Here is a 20206-nt window from a genome sequence, read left to right on the forward strand (position 1 = left end):
ACCGCGAGTAGGAAGATGTTGAAAGGCAGCAAGTAGAGCTAGGAAAATTTTACCTCAAGAGGAAAGAAACCCACATCCTAGTTTTGACAATTTCATTATCAACCTAATTGTTGATATTGAACAACTCACTACATCTCAATTCTTTTATTATGCTAACTTGCTGTAGTATTTGAAATGAAAATCTTGTAAAAAATTGGTGTGAAAAAAGTGAAATCCACTACTCTAGGTTTTTATGACATCAACCACTTTGGTCCCCTTTTTTCTTTCTATTTATTAAGTGTTTTGATCTTACATAGTTTGTTTCTGCCTCTGTCTTCTTATTGTTCTACACGTGCCCTCAGGTGTGTCCTATCCACCACCTAGGACAATTCAAATACAGCATAAATTGATGACTTTCAAATCAAATCTGAGTCTCTAATTGCTTACTAGACAATTATTTACGTCTAACATAGACATCACACAATTCAATTTTCCAGATATGACTGTATTTTCCAGCCTGCTCCACTGTTTTCTATCCGGATGAACCACATCATCGTATCTCTGTTTCTAAGTTAGAAACTGTAGCAACTTATCTTCTTTCTTTCTCATTCTCTGAAATTGAAGATTCACAATTTTCTGTCTATACTTTCCTCTAAATAACTCTTAAACCACCTATCGTACTTCCTTCCATCTCTGTTGACACTTTCCTAAATCAGATTGCTATCATTTCTTACTTGGATTCTTGTAACAACTTCCTATAATGGTTTCTGTGTCTCTACTTAATCCATTCTCCAAACAGCAGTCACAGTAATTATCTAAAGTTTAAATCTATGTATTTCACTTTTTTCTGATCTGAAAGTAAGAGAGAGAGAGAGAAACAGAGAGAGAGAGGAAATGCTGTGTTTGGGAAAATGAAGAAACTCATTATGGTATAAACATGAGTATCTTTTGAAGCTAAATCATTTTCCTTTGATCTTAATTGTTTTGTGTTTATTTATTTATTATTTTATGTTTATTTATTGTTTTACTGTAATTATTTTTTCTCTGAATATGAGAGCAATATATGGAAAGTATTAAAACTTTAAGTACATACTAGCCAAATATAAAAATCAGTACTAATTACCATTCACATATCTACACTGAAAATATTTGTATGCATTTCTTTTATACATGTGAATAAAACATACTGTTCAAGATATAGAATACAATAAACATTTCTCTTTTCGCTCTCATTCTTTCTTTCTCCCACACTTTAAAATGTATAGAAACATGTTTAAAATAAATTGATGTCATACTGTGTATAAGGGACTCATATCTGGTTATATAAATTTTGTGCTATCAGACAAGTATGAAACCTTCCCGTGGAGATTGAGGAATTAATTTTATTCAATTGAAATTTTGTTAGCCATTTTAGATGAGTTAATTCTAGGAATAAAATGCTTACTTCAATAACCCTATTGTGATATCACAGCAATTTATTTAACAAATAAACATAGACTAGCTTGTGACAAGTTTTGTTGTTGTTGTTGTTGTTATTTTGTCTTTAATGTGAAAATGTTTTTAAAGTGAAAATATTTTTCACTAGATTATAAATTTGAAGGGCTTGGGAGATATAATCTACATTGTTATATGAACAATATAATGGTTTTCACTCATTAAGCATTTGATAAACATTTATCAATTAGCAAGAAATAATTTATTTTCACTTGATATACTCCAACTGATTTTACAAAATATTTTCATCTCACAAAACATTGATACGGTCACAGAAGTAAATTGGGCAAGAATATGAACTGTATTTCTATTTCTTAAGATAGGTATAAAAATCTAGAAAGTTGATTCTAGTGTAGATGAAAAGATGAAAGTCATTTTTAGATACAGATATATTTTTAAATAAAATAACTCACTTTCAATATTTCATTATGGGATAGACATAGATATTAATTCTTCTCTCTCTCCCCCTCCCCCTCACACGCACAGACACTTACTATAGCTCTTTAAACCTACTGCCCACACAACATCTGCCATTTCCATATGTATTCTGCAGTGCACAGAATTATTTAGTCATGGTTTCTTGAAAATTTTACACATTGCAACCACTTATTAGAAATTGTAATTTGTCTCTGCTGCACCATAGGCCTGCATCAAAAATTAAATCCGAATATAGCTTCCTTCATTTTTCAATTTATCTAATAATTCACTTTTCTATGGAAGTATGTATCATCTACAATCTGATTATTAAATGACTTCTTCAAGTTATTAACCAAAGACATACTGACTTATTAAAAAAGCTTTTGAGAAATTGAAAATGTTATAACAGATATATATATTCTTTATAAATGTCTTTCTCCACTATGTAGTTCCATGCCCATTTACTGTGACCTTTAGAGGAAAAAAAAAAAGTAAAAATGTGAAGCTAGAGAAGAATGTCAGGATAAATTTTGGAAAGTAAATATTTCTCATGTATTCATTGAAGATTTAGAATTTTTTCATTCAAGACAGTCATTTGTATTATAAAATATGATATATGGCTTATTACAATCATGTTTGTTGCTTAAAACAACACAAATTTATTATCTTCAAATTCTGAAGGTCAGAAGTCTGAAACGGGTCCCTTCTGGCCAAATAAAGGAGTTGACAGGGCTGTATTCCTTTCTAGAGGTTTCCAGGGCTAAGGATGTTTTCTCACTTTTTCTGGCTTCTAGAGGCTGCCCACATTTCTGTGTTTGTGGTCCCCTTTCATCTTCAAACCAGCAATGGCTGGCTGCATCTTCTCACATTGCTGAGTCTACAGTAATAGCCTTCAAATCTTTATTTTGACTGTTGCTCATGACCACATGATATAGATTTGGATGTTGATAGAAATATGCTTAGTTTTTTTTTTTAATGCTGGACTTGGCCTACACTTAGAACATGAGTATAATCTCGAAGGTAAGGATTATATAATTTTTTTAAACAACTCCTGAAAAATAATGCTTTGCGATGATGAATGTTAACGACATAGATGATTATGCGATTATTGCTTTGAGTCCAAATTACGTATCATGAAGATTGGAATTTTAAATCTCTTACAGTTCATTGCCTTATAGCGTAATAATATTTGCATAAAAATTGTGACAGTGACTCTTTTTAAACACAAGACTTAAACATACACGTGTGTACCAATGCACAAAATGTTGCAAATAATTTAGTAGATTGATGAACCTCCTAAAGTAAATCTATGGATAATCCAGGAGTCCAGAAAACTCACTTAAGAGCCTTTGAGTTAGGGTAAGCAACACAGCATCATGCTATACTTCAGACTGAAAGTGAAGTTGGGATAATTTAGGTAGGGCCTTGATTGGTTGGCAGGGCAATGACCTAGGCATCATTTAACGCCTATATGAACAAGTGTAGCAATTCTCTTCAGTTCTAGGCTAGACATGGTGCTCTAAAAAGGAGTAAAGTTCAGGGAAAGAGTTAGAAGACTTGGTTAAATAAATGAAAACGGGAAATAAGTCAGACAAAACCAAAGCCAATCTAGGCATTCTGTTTGACAAAAGACTATAAACAGTGAGACAGACATCATTTTCAGTAAAGAGAACTAGCAAGGATAAGCCAGGAAGAAGTTAATTTTCCCTCCCACCACCCCGTCACTAAAGCAGTGCTACTCAAAGCAAAGTCTGCAAAGAGATTAATATCAAAATCTGTGTCTGGACATTTTATACCATAGTAATAATATTATGTCAGTTAAGTTCAATAATGGAAAAGTATTGCTTGTGTTTGCGTGGACTTTTTCAATTTTCTAGTTACTTATTTTATTTTATTTTACAAAAGTACTGATGCACAAAACCAATGCATTAGAAATTAATAATAAAAAGAAAAAAGTTTTTTCTCATAGTTAGCGTGCATAATCCAGAAGGAAGTGAGCCATCCTAGGCACCTAAAATGTCAAGGCAGGAAGGCATGCTTTCTGTGGGAAATTATTGGGAAGGTGGGAAGTGCCTAGTAACTTCTGCTTCAGGGACAGAAGAACAGAATGAATATATTTTTAATTCCTCTGCCATTCAGACTAAGTGGCTTATTGACTCTGCTTTTGATTCAGTCTGAGGAGTAGGTTGCCTGCTTACAATACATGGTGATTAGAAACAACTCAGAAAAAACTGCTATGGAGGAAAAATAAACAGAAAATTATCTTCTCATCCTTTTTTTTTTTTTTGCTTGGCATTTTACCCTAAATATAAGATTTAATTTCTTCTAGACTAGTTCCTGCATATTTCCCAAACAGAATGTAATTTTGCGTGACAAAATATAGATATATTTTTTCCAGTCTCAATTCCTGTGAATTCCCAAAACAAGTGGAAAGAGTTGCCAATTCATAGAAAATTGGATGTTATTTCAGTATGTTCGGCTTTTCTTCCCTCATTTTTGAACATTGCCAACTTTGAAATTTTTAGATATTTCTATTAATAAATGAGATCATCAAATTGTTTTCTCTCAAATAAACATATGATTTTAATCAGGAGCTTTATCATCAGAATTATTTTAGGTGGCACATAGTTTGTAAAAATATAATGAGAGTTTATTTAGAAGTTCTTGAAAGGCTGAGATCTTTTGCAATAGAGTAATTAGGTTAAACTATATTCCTCATTCAGTTTTGAGTATCAAATGATATTGCTAACCTACTCCTAATTATAGCCCTTTAAACTCATCATTATGGCATTATAATAATTTTGACAAGAAATGATGTTTGAGTAAATTTTTCAGCTAAAAATATATGGGTGAATTTAACGTGCATATAAATGATAAACTCAGAAAATTGGCTGAAGCCACATATATTGAAGACAATTCCTTTAAATGAGCACTGTTAATTCAATGCTTGAAAATCACACACACACACTTTAGAATAACAATATTGGATATTCAAAATTTGAAAACATTTTATTAAGTATGAAAATTCTGCCTGGGCTCCTTACCTCCACCAAACATCATCTATGAGTGGAATCTAGAATAATGAACAAAACTGAACACAAGCCAAAATAAACTGAGAGATTGAATGCCTAATCAAAAGAGAAATGAATATTAATTCAGAAAGTTTTTTATTCCAGCTTCTTGCCGCGAACTTTACAGGATCTTAAGACCTCTGAGTCTTCCTGCCTTCATCCTTTAACTGATGGCGCTTGAATCAGATAAATTTTAGTTTCTATTTCAGCTCTAAGGTTAAAATTAGCCAACAGCAACACCAGATTTGTGATTATAAGATTTTTAAATGGTGCCCCATTTTCAATAATTTGTTAATATCTGATTAATTTTACAATATTTTTTCCTCTTCAGTCTTCCAGTCAGTGTTGTTGCTAAAAGTGTAGGTTTAGCAACTTATCTAGTAGTGATGAAAGACAAATACAAAATAAAAAATTTCACTTTGAAATCTTACATTTCTGTTTAGTATCCAAAATAAATAGAGTAGCCAGTCATTACATTTAGAACTTTGCATCGTTATTTGATCAATTGTCCTCAAGTATTTTTATTGTAAATTAGTATATTTACATGTTGTCATTCAATTGTAAAAATTTAATATTGGAAAAGATCTGTCAATTCTATTCATTGATGTTTTTATATCTCTCCTAATTTACTCCAAATTTAGAACAGCTTTATGAGCATTTTGCTGTGTGATTGAGGAATATCTTGCCAAAGTATAGCTGATTTTCTCCATTTATTTTTGCATATAATTCTTCATGTGAAGTATTCTTGAATCATTTCAATTGCATTAATTCTACTATTAGCTAAAAATTCCTCCGTTTAATTTTTGATAGAGATTTTTCCACTCAAATCAAGTGTGCAGAAATGGATGTAGACTTGAGAAGTATTTAATGCTATCTCTGTATAGTGTCCTTGCAGGTTATCCATTTTTTCAGTTGATGTTTAACATAGTTTCACTATTTGAGCTTCCCTGCTATAGTATCAAGAAGCCTGCATTAACTCTCTTCCAAATACGAGAATGTATAAAATGATATATGAAAAAGTATTATAAATGATTCACTTGTTAATTTATTTTATATACACACAGATAAATAAATATATTCACACACATATTTATGTACATAATCATACCAGAATTAGCATTTTTCATAACTCACGGTGAGCCAAGCTGTTGATCTTTATATTTAAAGAATCTATAAGGTGGGGTGAACTTGGAACCATTTTGTGACTAATAGCTTGTGTTCCATCAGGGAATTCTTGCTGACAAATTTTCAGGCTAGAAGAATGAATTCCAATAAAATTCATAGCTTGAAACAATATGTAAATATGGTATTATCTCATAGTTTCTAAAATAAAAATTTTAAATTACAGTTAAAGGGTAGTTAATGCCTTGTTTTTAAGAAACATAGCTAAAAACTACAGATAACACTTACCATGACCTTCATGTTCCTCCATTTTCTACACAGGTCTATAATCCTCCGTTCCACAGACGGCCAGATTTAATCAATCTGTCACAATGTATAGTTTTCCCACTCTTTGAGAAGCAACTCAATATGCTATTCCATATGGAAGTTTTCGGCCAAGGGAGCTATTTTCTTCAATGCTTGCCCTTATTTTATTTTTTCTTCAACTTCTACTTCATTTTAGTATTTTTAAGTGTTTTTCTCAACCTTTTAATCCTCTGCATGTCCAAAATTTTTGCATGTCTGGACATGAAGAATGTAATGTGTGAATGTAATGTGTGAATTTTTAAAACAAGAAAGTTGACCATAAGCCCTCTGAACATGATTCTGTGCTTTAATCAAATTTCTACTTTTTAAGAACTGTTCACTTCTTCTGGAATATTTTCCCTTAAGCAACTTACAACTACATTCGAATATATCATGTCAAGCAACATAAGCAGAAGTCTTCTCAGACAGAGGCAATACCTCCTCTTTGCCATTGTTTTTGTTTTTCTTCAATCTGTCTATTGATTGTCACTCTTTGGAATAGCTTGGGAATGATCAAGAAAGCAAGAAAACTTTTGTTGCCACTGTAGGAAGGAGAAACCAACACAACATATTCTGCAACTTGAAGACACTGAATCCAACCCAGTGCATGACCTGAAGTCACTGCCCTCTCGCAGCTGTGTTCAGAGATCTCCAGAGACTTGGAGCCAAAAGTGGTGTGACAAAGCTGAGGACATGACCTATAAATAATTAGAATACAACAGAAGTGTGAGCAAAATGTCTCAATGTGATTATTAACTGTTAGAACAGAAAATAGCACCTGATGCCTGTCCTTCCCAAGGCCCAATGCTCCTGACTCTGTACCATTCCCCTACCCTTGACTAGAGCCAGAGACAGCTTTAGCTCAAGTGCCCTCATGATCTCTCTCTTGCAAACAATTTAAAGAAAGAACAATGGAAAAGATTTTAAAGTAATATCTCAAATTAACTTGTATAAGTTTTGGATGAAGAAGTTCTAAAAAACTTTCTTTTTTCAAAAAAATATTTTTGAATATTTTTCATCAAATTTTCGTTTTCATTTCATTTCAAAATATTCAATATTTCCATTGAATATTTTTTCAATAAAAATATTCATTTCTTTTTATAGTATTTACCAATTTTTCTGATGACACTAAGAGTTACAAAGTTTCCAATAGGATATATGCTATGTAATGGAACACTGTATCTCCGTAAACTAAAAAAGTCCAGAAATATGATTGTTAAATGTACAAATGAACCTTTAATTTTGTAACTTGAAAATTCCTATAGCTGCATATTTTAATTTTTTTGGTAAAATCAGGCAAAATAATGGTAAATAATATGACAATAACAGTTTACTAAGTGCTTCTTTATACTTTGTATATTCATTGTTATTACTCGTAACATCTCTGTGGGATGTTACTACCAGCTATAATCTATAGAAGAATAAGCTAATACTCAGGGGACTTAGGTGAGTTTTTGATCACATGGCTAGTAAAAATTGATACTAGAACACAAGCTCAGGTCTTTTGTTACCCAAGCCTGTAATTTCCTACTACATTATATTTCCTTCTGAACCACTGTTGTCCTTGTGAGTAGGATGTACAAAAATATAGACAGTCTCAAGACCTGTCTCAGGTTCTTCTAATGCAAGGGGAGAAATTGATGGACAAAGAAAGGAAGGAATCAAGGACAGCAACAAAACTTACTTCTGTGGTTCCAATTATAAATCATTTACTTTTCTCTGCTCTTTATATAGGCAACATCATTTCAGGAGCTCTTACATGATGAGTCTTGTATACTTTGTATGATTAACAATGCTGCATCTGCTCTAGACTGGTGTGATTCCAAATTAATTAACACTCTGTCTGGATAGGGCTATAGAACATTTATGGGAGCACTCTAGATAAACTAGAAATTCAACAAACAGGAGTAAATAAATTTTTATATTATGAATTATACGCCAGGCACTTAGAGCAGCATCAGATACAGACAGATAACAAGGGAATCAAATTTAACTTCAAAATAGTTTTCTTCAAAAAATATCCATATTTTAACAATGATCAGCTATGACAAGCACAGGAGACCATTTTAGTGATAATAATCATGTTTCATAAAATTTATAAAATTTGGAGTCCAGAATGAGAACTATATTCTTATGTAATACTTAGTTCTAGGTCTCAGCTAATTATATAATACTGATTTGATTAGGAGGTATGATGACCAAGACTAAAAATATACTCATTTTCTTCCTCATCTATCATGATACAGCAACACTGAATTTCTTTCTGTTCCTCCAACAGCCAAGTTCATTTGAATTCAATATTTTAGGTTTGCTCTGACTTTAAGAAGCTTTTCTTAATTGTCTCTTTTCTTGGTTCTCTTTCATAAACCAATAGGCCTATGATTTAAAGTATCTCAAATGAAGTTATTGATCTCTTAATCCCTTTGCACGAAGACCTCCATTGATTTTGAGAAGGCCCTTAGGTTTGAACTTCTCCACACTCTGCCTCAAATAAATTCAGTTCCTCTAGGATAAGCTTTTGGGATCTATTTTTATGGCCTGCCATTCCCTCTGGAAATATAGGTATCACATCTCTGGAGCTGGGTAGCGGCATGCTTCTCTCTGATTGACATTCTGCTCTTGGCTTCTCTCTCCGGGATGGGAAACTCCACCTTATAATGAGCCAACAGGATGGCAATCACGGCCACAGTATTCTCAGCAAGTGTGCCCATGGGTGGGGACTGAGTAGAAGAAGGGTATCCCCAATCTCTCAGGTGCATTCAACAAGAACTTAACCTCTGCAACAGGGAACTGGAGAGTGGGGTAAGAAATCTTGATATCCTATCCCTCTCAAGGACGTGATACAGTCCACAACTGGCAGTTAGGGGACGAAGGAGACCTGGGTCCTGTGTCCTTGGCTATACCTACCTTAAGTGGAGGTCACACTTGGATGGGAGTGGGGAGGAATACGGTGAATGATGGTTCAAATTTCACAGACTCTCACTAGTCTTACTGAATTTTGGTAGATTTTCTTGAATAAATATTATCCTTTTGCTGTGTGCTCTTCGGACAATTTCCAGAGATTTAGATGTTGGATATATATATAGCCAACACCAGTTTCAAGCTTCCATGGAGCTCCTTGTGTTGTCATTCTAGAATGCTTACTGTTTAAATAAAATTCGTTGACTACATAAAAACATATGCGATTGGGAATTCCAAGATGGCGCCGTGAGTAGTCCTCTTTGTCTCTCGCCCTTTGAGTCTACAATTATTTGGACACTTATCGCTTGACAAAGGATATCCAGACAGCATCTCAGGACGTCTGAGACACCCACGCGACTATACATCGGAAGGCGGACGGACTTTCCTCCGGGAGGATGTGGAAATAGGTGAAAACTCTCCGACCCCGACGGGCAGCCTAGTACCCGCAAGCGGCTTTCTTCCAACGGACGCCCCCAGAGGATCCACACACATCTAGGGCAGGAGCGAGAACACAACAGAGGAGCGACGGTGGAAACAGGTGACCAGAACCCTACTTAAACCCCCCGCAATTACTCCTAAACGCAGAGGGAAACTTTGGAGTTGCACACCTGAGCCCGCGGGGAGAGTCTCTCCCCGCCATTGGCGGGGAGACCCGGCCTGGTGCTCGGGGCGCCCGGAGGGTCCCAGAGAGAGACACGGAGGGCACGGAGGTCTCCCAGCTGCCGTTGCCCGCCCCGTGGGACTAGGGATTGCCGGAGATCTCGGAGAGGACCGGGGCGGGGGAACTTTCAAAGGCGCATCCGGCGACCCGGTGGGGAAGCGCCGGAGCTCCGCCAGGCAGCAGACAAAACTCTCTGTCTGCCGGTAGCAGAGGGGCCACGCTGAGCACTCAGGGCTCCCGGCAGAGGCCCGGACAGAAGCCCAGAGGGCGGGGCGACCCCCAGCTGCCGTTGCCCGCCCCGTGGGACTAGGGATTGCCGGAGATCTCGGAGAGGACCGGGGCGGGGGAACTTTCAAAGGCCGGATCGGCGACCCAGAGGGGAAGTGCCGGAGCTCCCCCAGGCAGCAGACAAAACTCTCTGTCTCCCGGTAGCAGAGGGGCCACGCTGAGCACTCAGGGCTCCCGGCAGAGGCCCGGAGAGAAGCCCAGAGGGCGGGGCGACCCCCAGCTGCCGTTGCCCGCCCCGTGGGACTAGGGATTGCCGGAGATCTTGGAGAGGACCGGGGCGGGGGAACTTTCAAAGGCGGGTCCGGCGACCCGGTGGAGAAGCGCCGGAGCTCCGCCCGGGCAGCAGACAAAACTCTCTGTCTGCCATTAGCAGAGGGGCCACGCCCAGCATTCAGGGCTCCCGGCAGAGGCTCGGACAGAAGCCCAGAGGGCGGGGCGTCCCCCAGCTGCCGTTGCCCGCCCCGTGGGACTAGGGATTGCCGGAGATCTCGGAGAGGACCGGGGCGGGGGAACTTTCAAAGGCGGGTCCGGCGACCCGGAGGGGAAGCGCCGGAGCTCCGCCAGGCAGCAGACAAAACTCTCTGTCTGCCGGTAGCAGAGGGGCCACGCCCAGCATTCAGGGCTCCCGGCAGAGGCTCGGACAGAAGCCCAGAGGGCGGGGCGTCCCCCAGCTGCCGTTGCCCGCCCCGTGGGACTAGGGATTGCCGGAGATCTCGGAGAGGACCGGGGCGGGGGAACTTTCAAAGGCGGGTCCGGCGACCCGGAGGGGAAGCGCCGGAGCTCCGCCAGGCAGCAGACAAAACTCTCTGTCTGCCGGTAGCAGAGGGGCCACGCTGAGCATTCAGAGCTCCCGGCAGAGGCCCGGAGAGAAGCCCAGAGGGCGGGGCGACCCCCAGCTGCCGTTGCCCACCCGGTGAGGCTAGGGATTGCCGGAGATCTCGGAGAGGACTGGGGCTGGAGAGAGTTCCAGAGACCCAGCTTAGTAGCCTAGGGGGAAACCCTACAGGCTCACAGAAGCCTTAGGGAAAGCCTCTGCACAGCACCAGTAGAAGGCACCCAGCCGCCAGCCACAAGGCTGGAAGACCCCAGGGCAAAAGCAGCATAGCTAGGTGTACTAACCACAGACTGTAGAAGATGCCAATAGCTCTCCTGCGACCCATAGAGGACAAGTGAGATTTGGTGGGTGCCGACAGCAACCGAGCGACAAATAAAAGTGATCCCACCCCTGGCCGCTGGAAAAGCCCATAACACCGTTGCAGACCCCAAGGAGAGAGCGCATCTAGGTGGGCAACAACAGTAGGCACCTGCAGCCTGAAGCCCCCCGTGACGGCCCCCACGGCAGAGGAGGGAATCCAAAGGGCCACTGTGGCTACGAAGAGGGGCCCAGGCCCAGTTAGCAACTACGGACAGGGTTCCTGGTTGGTGAAGTATAAACAGCTGCTCCCCCCACCGCAGCAGCTGAAACAAGTGAAAGGAGCAACTAAACTCTATCTCCATGCGGAGGCACAAATCAACATCATCAAGCAATATGAAAAAATACATTAAATCTCCAGAACAGAAAGAAAGTAACAAATACACAGAAAACAATCCCAAAGAAAATGAGATATATAACCTAAATGATGATGACTTCAAAACAGCCATCATTAAAATACTCACTGAGTTAAGAGAGAATTCTGACCGACAACTCAACGAGTTCAGGAGCTATGTCACAAAAGAGTTTGATACGATAAAGAAGAACCAAACAGAAATACTGGAAATGAAGAACACAATAGAGGAGATTAAGAAAAATCTAGATGCTCTGAACAGTAGGGCCGATAATATGGAGGAAAGAATTAGCAATTTGGAAGATGGCAATATAGAATTGTTGCAGGCAGAGGAGGAGAGAGAAGCAAGACTTAAAAGAAATGAAGAAACTCTCCGAGAATTATCAGACACAATTAGGAGATGCAACGTAAGGATTATAGGTATACCAGAGGGAGAAGAGAAGGAGAAAGGGGCAGAAAACCTATTCAAAGAAATAATGGCTGAGAACTTCCCAAATCTGGTGAGGGAGATGGATCTTCAGGTGACAGAAGCCAATAGATCTCCAAACTTTATCAATGCAAGAAGACCAACTCCACGGCATATAGTAGTGAAGCTAGCAAAAGTCAACGACAAGGAGAAAATATTAAGGACAGCCAGGCAAAAGAAACTAACCTACAAAGGAACCCCCATCAGGCTATCAGCAGATTTCTCAGCAGAAACTTTACAGGCTAGAAGAGAGTGGAATGATATATTCAAAAATCTGAAGGACAAAAACTTACAGCCGAGAATTCTCTACCCAGCGAAAATATCCTTCAAATACGATGGAGAAATAAAAACTTTCCCAGATAAACAAAAATTAAGGGAGTTCATTGCCACAAAACCTCCTCTTCAGGAAATCCTCAGGAAAACCCTCATTCCTGAAAAATCCAAAAAAGGAAAGGGGCTACAAAACCAAGAGCAGAGGAGATAAGTAGAAGGACAACAACAGAGAGTAGCAGCTCTACATCAGAACAGATTAAACCATGGGACGAGAAACAAAGGAAACTGAAGAAAACCGGAAAACAAGACACAAAATGGTAGTGGTAGGCCCCCACGTCTCAATAATCACTCTAAATGTAAACGGATTGAACTCCCCAATCAAAAGACACAGAGTGGCAGGATGGATCAAAGAACAAGATCCAACAATATGCTGCCTCCAGGAAACACACCTCAGCCCCAAAGACAAACACAGACTCAGAGTGAAGGGATGGAGAACAATACTCCAAGCTAATAATGAACAAAAGAAAGCAGGTGTCGCTATACTAATATCAGACAAGGTAGATTTCAAAGCAAAACAGATAAAGAAAGACAAAGAGGGACAGTATATAATGATAAAAGGGACTCTCCACCAAGAAGACATAACACTTATAAATATATACGCACCCAACACAGGAGCACCAAAATTTGTAAAGCAACTCTTAATAGAACTAAAAGAAGACATCAACAACAATACAATAATAGTAGGGGACCTCAACACACCGTTAACACCAATGGACAGAACATCCAGACAGAAAATCAACAAGGAAATAATAGAATTAAATGAAAAATTAGACCAGATGGACTTAATAGATATATATAGAACACTTCATCCAAAAACAGCAGGTTACACATTCTTCTCAAGTGCACATGGAACATTCTCAAGGATTGACCATATTTTGGGAACCAAAGCAAACATCAATAAATACAAGAGAGTTGAAATAATATCAAGCATCTTTTCTGATCATAACGCTATTAAACTAGAAATCAACTACAAGAAAAAAGCAGAGAAAGGTGCAAAAATGTGGAGACTAAACAACACGCTTCTCAACAAACAATGGATCATTGAAGAAATTAAAGAAGAAATCAAATATTATCTGGAGACTAATGAAAATGAGAACACGACATACCAAATCATTTGGGATGCAGCAAAAGCAGTCCTAAGAGGGAAATTCATCGCAATACAGGCTCACCTCACTAAACAAGAAAAAGCTCACGTAAGCAACCTCAAACGACACCTAACAGAACTAGAAAAAGAAGAACAAACAAGGCCCAGAGTCAGTAGAAGGAGGGAAATAATAAAAATAAGAGCAGAAATAAACGATATTGAAACAAAAAAGACAATAGAAAGGATCAATGAAACAAAGAGTTGGTTCTTCGAAAGAATTAACAAAATTGACAAACCCCTAGCCAGACTCACCAAGAAAAGAAGAGAGAAATCGCAAATTAATAAAATCAGGAATGACAGAGGAGAAATCACAACAGATACCAATGAAATACAAGAGATCATAAGAGAATACTATGAAAAACTATATGCCAACAAATTGAACAACCTGGAAGAAATGGACAAATTCCTAGACTCCTACAATCTCCCCAAACTGAATCAGGAAGAAATGGAGAATCTGAATAGACCAATCACAAGTAAGGAAATAGAAACGGTAATCAAAAACCTCCCCAAAAACAAGAGTCCAGGACCAGACGGCTTCTCTGGAGAATTCTACCAAACATTCAAAGAAGACTTAATACCTGTTCTCCTCAAACTGTTCCAGAAAATTGAGAAAGATGGAGAACTCCCTAACACATTCTATGAAGCCAACATCACTCTGATCCCCAAACCTGACAAGGACAACACAAAGAAGGAGAACTACAGGCCGATATCACTGATGAACATAGATGCAAAAATCCTCAACAAAATTTTGGCAAACCGATTACAGCAATACATCAAAAAGATTATACACCATGATCAAGTGGGATTTATACCAGGGACACAGGGATGGTTCAACATCCGCAAGTCAATCAACGTGATACACTACATTAACAAAATGAAAACCAAAAACCACATGATCATCTCAATAGATGCAGAGAAAGCATTCGACAAGATCCAACACCCATTTATGATAAAAACCCTCAGTAAAATGGGTATAGAAGGAAAGTACCTCAACATAATAAAGGCCATATATGATAGACCCACAGCCAACATCATACTCAATGGACAAAAGCTGAAAGCCATCCCTCTGAGGACAGGAACAAGACAAGGGTGCCCACTTTCACCACTCCTATTCAACATAGTTCTGGAGGTGCTGGCCAGAGCAATTCGGCAGGAAAAAGAAATAAAAGGAATCCAAATAGGTAACGAAGAAGTAAAACTCTCGTTGTTTGCAGATGACATGATCTTATACATAGAAAACCCCAAAGAATCCACAGAAAAACTATTAGAAATAATCAACAACTACAGCAAAGTAGCAGGGTATAAAATTAACGTGCATAAATCAGTAGCATTTCTATACACTAACAATAAACTAACAGAAAAAGAACTCAAGAACTCTATCCCATTCACAATCGCAACGAAAAGAATAAAATACCTTGGGATAAACTTAACCAAGGAAGTGAAGGATCTATACAATGAAAACTACAAGACTTTCTTGAAAGAAATAGGCGATGACATAAAGAGATGGAAAGACATCCCTTGCACATGGATTGGAAGAATAAACATAGTTAAAATGTCCATACTACCTAAAGCAATATACAGATTCAATGCTATCCCAATCAGAATCCCAAGAACATTTTTCACAGAAATTGAACAAACAATCCTAAAATTCATATGGGGCAACAAAAGACCGCGAATTGCTAAAGCAATCCTGAGCAAGAAAAACAAAGCCGGCGGAATCACAATCCCCGATTTCAAAACATACTACAAAGCTACAGTGATCAAAACAGCATGGTACTGGTACAAAAACAGGTCCACAGATCAATGGAACAGAATTGAAAGCCCAGAGATAAAACCACACATCTATGGACAGCTAATCTTCGACAAAGGAGCAGAGGGCCTACAATGGAGAAAAGAAAGTCTCTTCAACAAATGGTGCTGGGAAAACTGGACAGCCACATGCAAAAGATTGAAAATTGACCATTCTTTTTCACCACACACCAAAATAAACTCAAAATGGATCAAAGACCTAAAGATTAGGCCTGAGACAATAAGTCTTTTGGAAGAGAATATAGGCAGTACACTCTTTGACATCAGTTTCAAAAGAATCTTTTCGGACACTGTAACTCCTCAGTTGAGGGAAACAATAGAAAGAATAAACAAATGGGACTTCATCAGACTAAAGAGCTTCTTCAAGGCAAGGGAAAACAGGATTGAAACAAAAAAACAGCTCACTAATTGGGAAAAAATATTTACAAGCCACTTATCCGACAAAGGGTTAATCTCCATAATATACAAAGAACTCACACTGCTTAACAACAAAAAAACAAACAACCCGATCAAAAAATGGGCAGAGGACATGAACAGACATTTCTCAAAAGAAGATATGAATATGGCCAATAGACACATGAAAAGATGTTCATCATCGCTAATCATCAGGGAAATGCAAATCAAAACTACACTAAGATATCACCTTACCCCCGTTAGATTGGCAAAAACATCCAAAACCAAGAACGACAAATGTTGGAGAGGTTGTGGAGAAAGAGGAACCCTCATACACTGTTGGTGGGAATGCAAACTGGTACAGCCACTATGGAAAACAGTATGGAGATTTCTCAAAAAGTTAAAAATAGAAATACCCTATGACCCAGCCATCCCATTACTGGGTATCTATCCTAAGAACCTGATATCAGATATCTCAAGAGTCCGTTGCACCCCTATGTTCATTGCAGCATTATTTACAATAGCCAAGATGTGGAACCAGCCTACATGCCCAGAAACTAATGATTGGATAAAGAAGATGTGGTATATATACACAATGGAATACTACTCAGCCATAAAAAAAGACGAAATTGGCCCATTCACAACAATGTGGATGGACCTCGAGGGTATTATGTTAAGCGAAATAAGTCAGTCAGAGAAAGACGAACTCTATATGACTCCACTCATAGGTGGAAATTAGTATATTGAGAAGGAGATCTGATTGGTGGTTACCAGGGAAAACGGGGGGTGGGGGGAGGGTACGGAGGGGGAAGTGGTGTACCCACAACATGACTAACAAAAATGTACAACTGAAATCTCACAAGGTTGTAATCTATCATAACATTAATTAAAAAAAAAAAAAGATAAAAAAAAAAAAAAAAAAAACATATGCGATTTCTGTGATAATATGAGAGAATAGAAGTTAAAAATAGGGAAGATTGCATGAGAATAAAATCCTAAAATTTATTATTTTTCAAGTTGAGCAAGATGAAAATTTAAACCTGTCAGTATTAAAAATCCTACAACTATTGAGTTTCATGAAGCAGAAATTATAATAATAGACTTTATGTGATGGCTTAATTTTTTTTTATAGCATGTTTGTTACAATAACAGAAGAATCACTTAAACTTATTGAGCTGAGCAATATCAGAGGAAATGTGATTAATGTCTACACAACCACGGAGAACAAATTCTTCTAAATGAAGGAAATAAAGTGTTGCACAAAAAGAAAAAGTATGGGGTTCCTGAGGCCTCAGGTGGCTTCCAAGGTACCAGGCTCCTAGTAGTTTCCTTTGAACCCAAGCTCCTGGACCACGCCAGCACTTGCCAGCTCCTATGGCCCCAAGTAACTTCAGTGGCACCAGGCTCAGGTAGGCACTCATGAACTCAGGCTCTCATGTTACCCTAGGACCTACTAGATTCCATGGCCTTGGGCAGCTCCCACAACAGTAGGCTTCTAGCGGGTTCCTGTGAACCCAGGCTCCTGCCTCACCTGAAGTCATCTGGCTCCTGTAGCACCAGGCTCCCAGAACATTCCAGCACTAGCCTGCTCCCATGGCCCCTGGAGGCTTCTGTCAATCCAGGCCCCCAATTAACCTCTGCAAAATCAGGCTCCAGTCCAGCACCCACAAACACAGGTTCACAGCCAGGACCAGTGCCTAGCCAACTACCGTGGATCCAAGCTTTTGATTCACCCCAGCACCAAGCTGGCTCCCAAAACTCCTGGCCACTGGTCTATCCCAGTATCGGGCCAACCCCTACAGATCTATAATCCAGACAGTTTCTCATGGACCCAGGCTTCTGGTTTTCTCCAACACTAAGCTGGCTCCTGCAGACCAATAACAATGCCAGCCCCTGAGGCTCCAGGTTATGAGCCAACTCCTACAATCCCAGGCTTCAGGGTCACTTCAGCATGTGGTCAGCTCCTGTGGCCCCAGAATCTTGGCCAGCTCCCATGAAACCAGGCTCCCAGCCCATCCCAGTACTAGACTGACACCCACAGACCAACATGCCAAGCCACTGCGGTGGTTCTTGTGCCAGACTGACACTTGAGGACACAGGATCCACCTCCACCCATGAAAACCTGAGTCCTAGGACCATCGCCTTTCAAGACTTAAGGGCCAGGCTTGGGCCAGTGAACCCAGGTTCCACGTCTAGTCCCTCAGTCCTAGGTACTAAGTTGGTCTCTGTATCCCACCCACTTGCTGACTCAGGCACCAAATCTGCCCAACCAAGGACTCCCACAGTAAGCACACCCACAAACAACCCCAGAACACCCACTCAGAATCTTTGGATGAGATGACTGGTGAAGGGATTTGCCTGCAGGAGCCAGTCTGTAAAGACTGGAAGAGATGCCTACTTCTGAAATGTGCAGACACCAGCACAAGGTCATAGGATCATGAATAATAAAGGAGACATGACACCACCAGAGGAAACTAGTAAAATTCCAAAGACTGACCCTAAAAAAATGGAGCTCTATGAACTATCAGACAAAGAATTCTGATAATCTTCTTAAAGCAATTCAGCGAATCACAATAAAATGCAGATAGGCAACTAAATAAAATTAGAAAAGCAAGTTGTGAACAAAATGAAAAGTTCAACAATGATATAGAAACTATTAAAAACAAATGAACAAACAAAAATCCAGAGTTGAAGAATACAATGACTAAACTGAAGACTTCAATAGAGAGCTTCATGCAGACTCAACCAAGCAGAAGAAAGAATAAGTGATCTAAAAGAAAAGTTACTTGAAATCATCCAGTCAGAGGAGAAAAAAGAATAAAGAATGTAAGATAGTGAAGAAAGCCTCCATGAAGTATGGGATACCGTTAAAAGAAACAATCTACACATTAGTGGAATCCCAGAAGGAGAAGACAGGGAGAAAGAGGCAGAAATCTTCTTTAAAGAAATTTTAACTCAAATGATCTTCTCCAAGACACATTACAGTAAAACTGTCTAACATCAAAGGCAAAGAGAAAACGTTAGAGCATCAAGAGAAAAAAAATTTCCTCAGATACAGGGGAACCCCCAAAAAGCTATCAGTGGATTTCTCAGAAGAAATCTTGCAGGCTAAGAGAGAGTGGGATGATTTATTCAGAGTGCTCAAAGAAAAAAATAACTGCTAACCAAAAATGCTTTCCCTGGCAAAGTTGTTATCCAGAAATGAAGGACAAATAAAGATCTCCCAAAACACAAAAGCTTGGGGAATTCATCTCCACTAGATTTCCATTATAAGAAAAGCAAGTTCTTCAAGCTGAAATGAAAGGAAGTTAATTAGTAACATGAAAGCATATGAAAAGATAAAACATACTGGTGAAGGAAAGTATATATTCAAAATCACAGTACTCTAATACTGTAATGTGGTGGTATGTTACACACTTAACTCTATTATAAAGGTTAAGGGACAAAAGTATTAAAAAACGACCATAGCTAAAACAATTTGTTGATGGATCCACAATATAAAAAGAGGTAAATAGTGGTATGAAAAACATGAAATATGGGGAGGGAGAGTGAAAGGATAGAGTTTTTGTAGGCAATTGAAATTAAGGTGTTACCACGTAAAATAGACTTTTGTATCTATGAAAAGTTTTGTGTAAGCCACATGGTAACCACAAAACAAAAACCTACAAGACTCACTTCAGCATTAAGGACAACAAATGCAATCCAATACAATAAGGATACAATAGCCAAGCATGAAAACAACCTAAGTGTCTATCAGTTGATAAATGGGTAAAGAAAATGTGGTCTGTATACACAATGAAATATTATTCTGTCATGAAGAAGGTAATCTTGTCTTTTGCCACAACACGGATGGACCTTGAGGGCATTATGTTAAGTGAAACAAATCAGAAAGAAAAGGACAAATACTGTATGTTCTCACTTATTTGTGGAATCTGAAGAAGTTGGACCCTTAGAAATAGAGTATAATAGTTGTTGCCAGGGGCTGGGAGCAGGGCAAATAGGGAGATGTCAGTTAAAGGGTACAAACTTGCAGTCATAAGATGAACAAATTTTGGGGATCTAATATATAACACTGTGACTATAAATAACAATATTTTATTACATACTTGAAAGTTGTTAGGAGAGTAGATCTTAAATGATATCTCCATATATATATACACAAAAGGGAATTATGTGAGT

The sequence above is a fragment of the Equus caballus genome, chromosome 18 (genome assembly GCF_041296265.1).
Source record: "Equus caballus isolate H_3958 breed thoroughbred chromosome 18, TB-T2T, whole genome shotgun sequence".
Classification (NCBI taxonomy): Eukaryota; Metazoa; Chordata; class Mammalia; order Perissodactyla; family Equidae; genus Equus; species Equus caballus.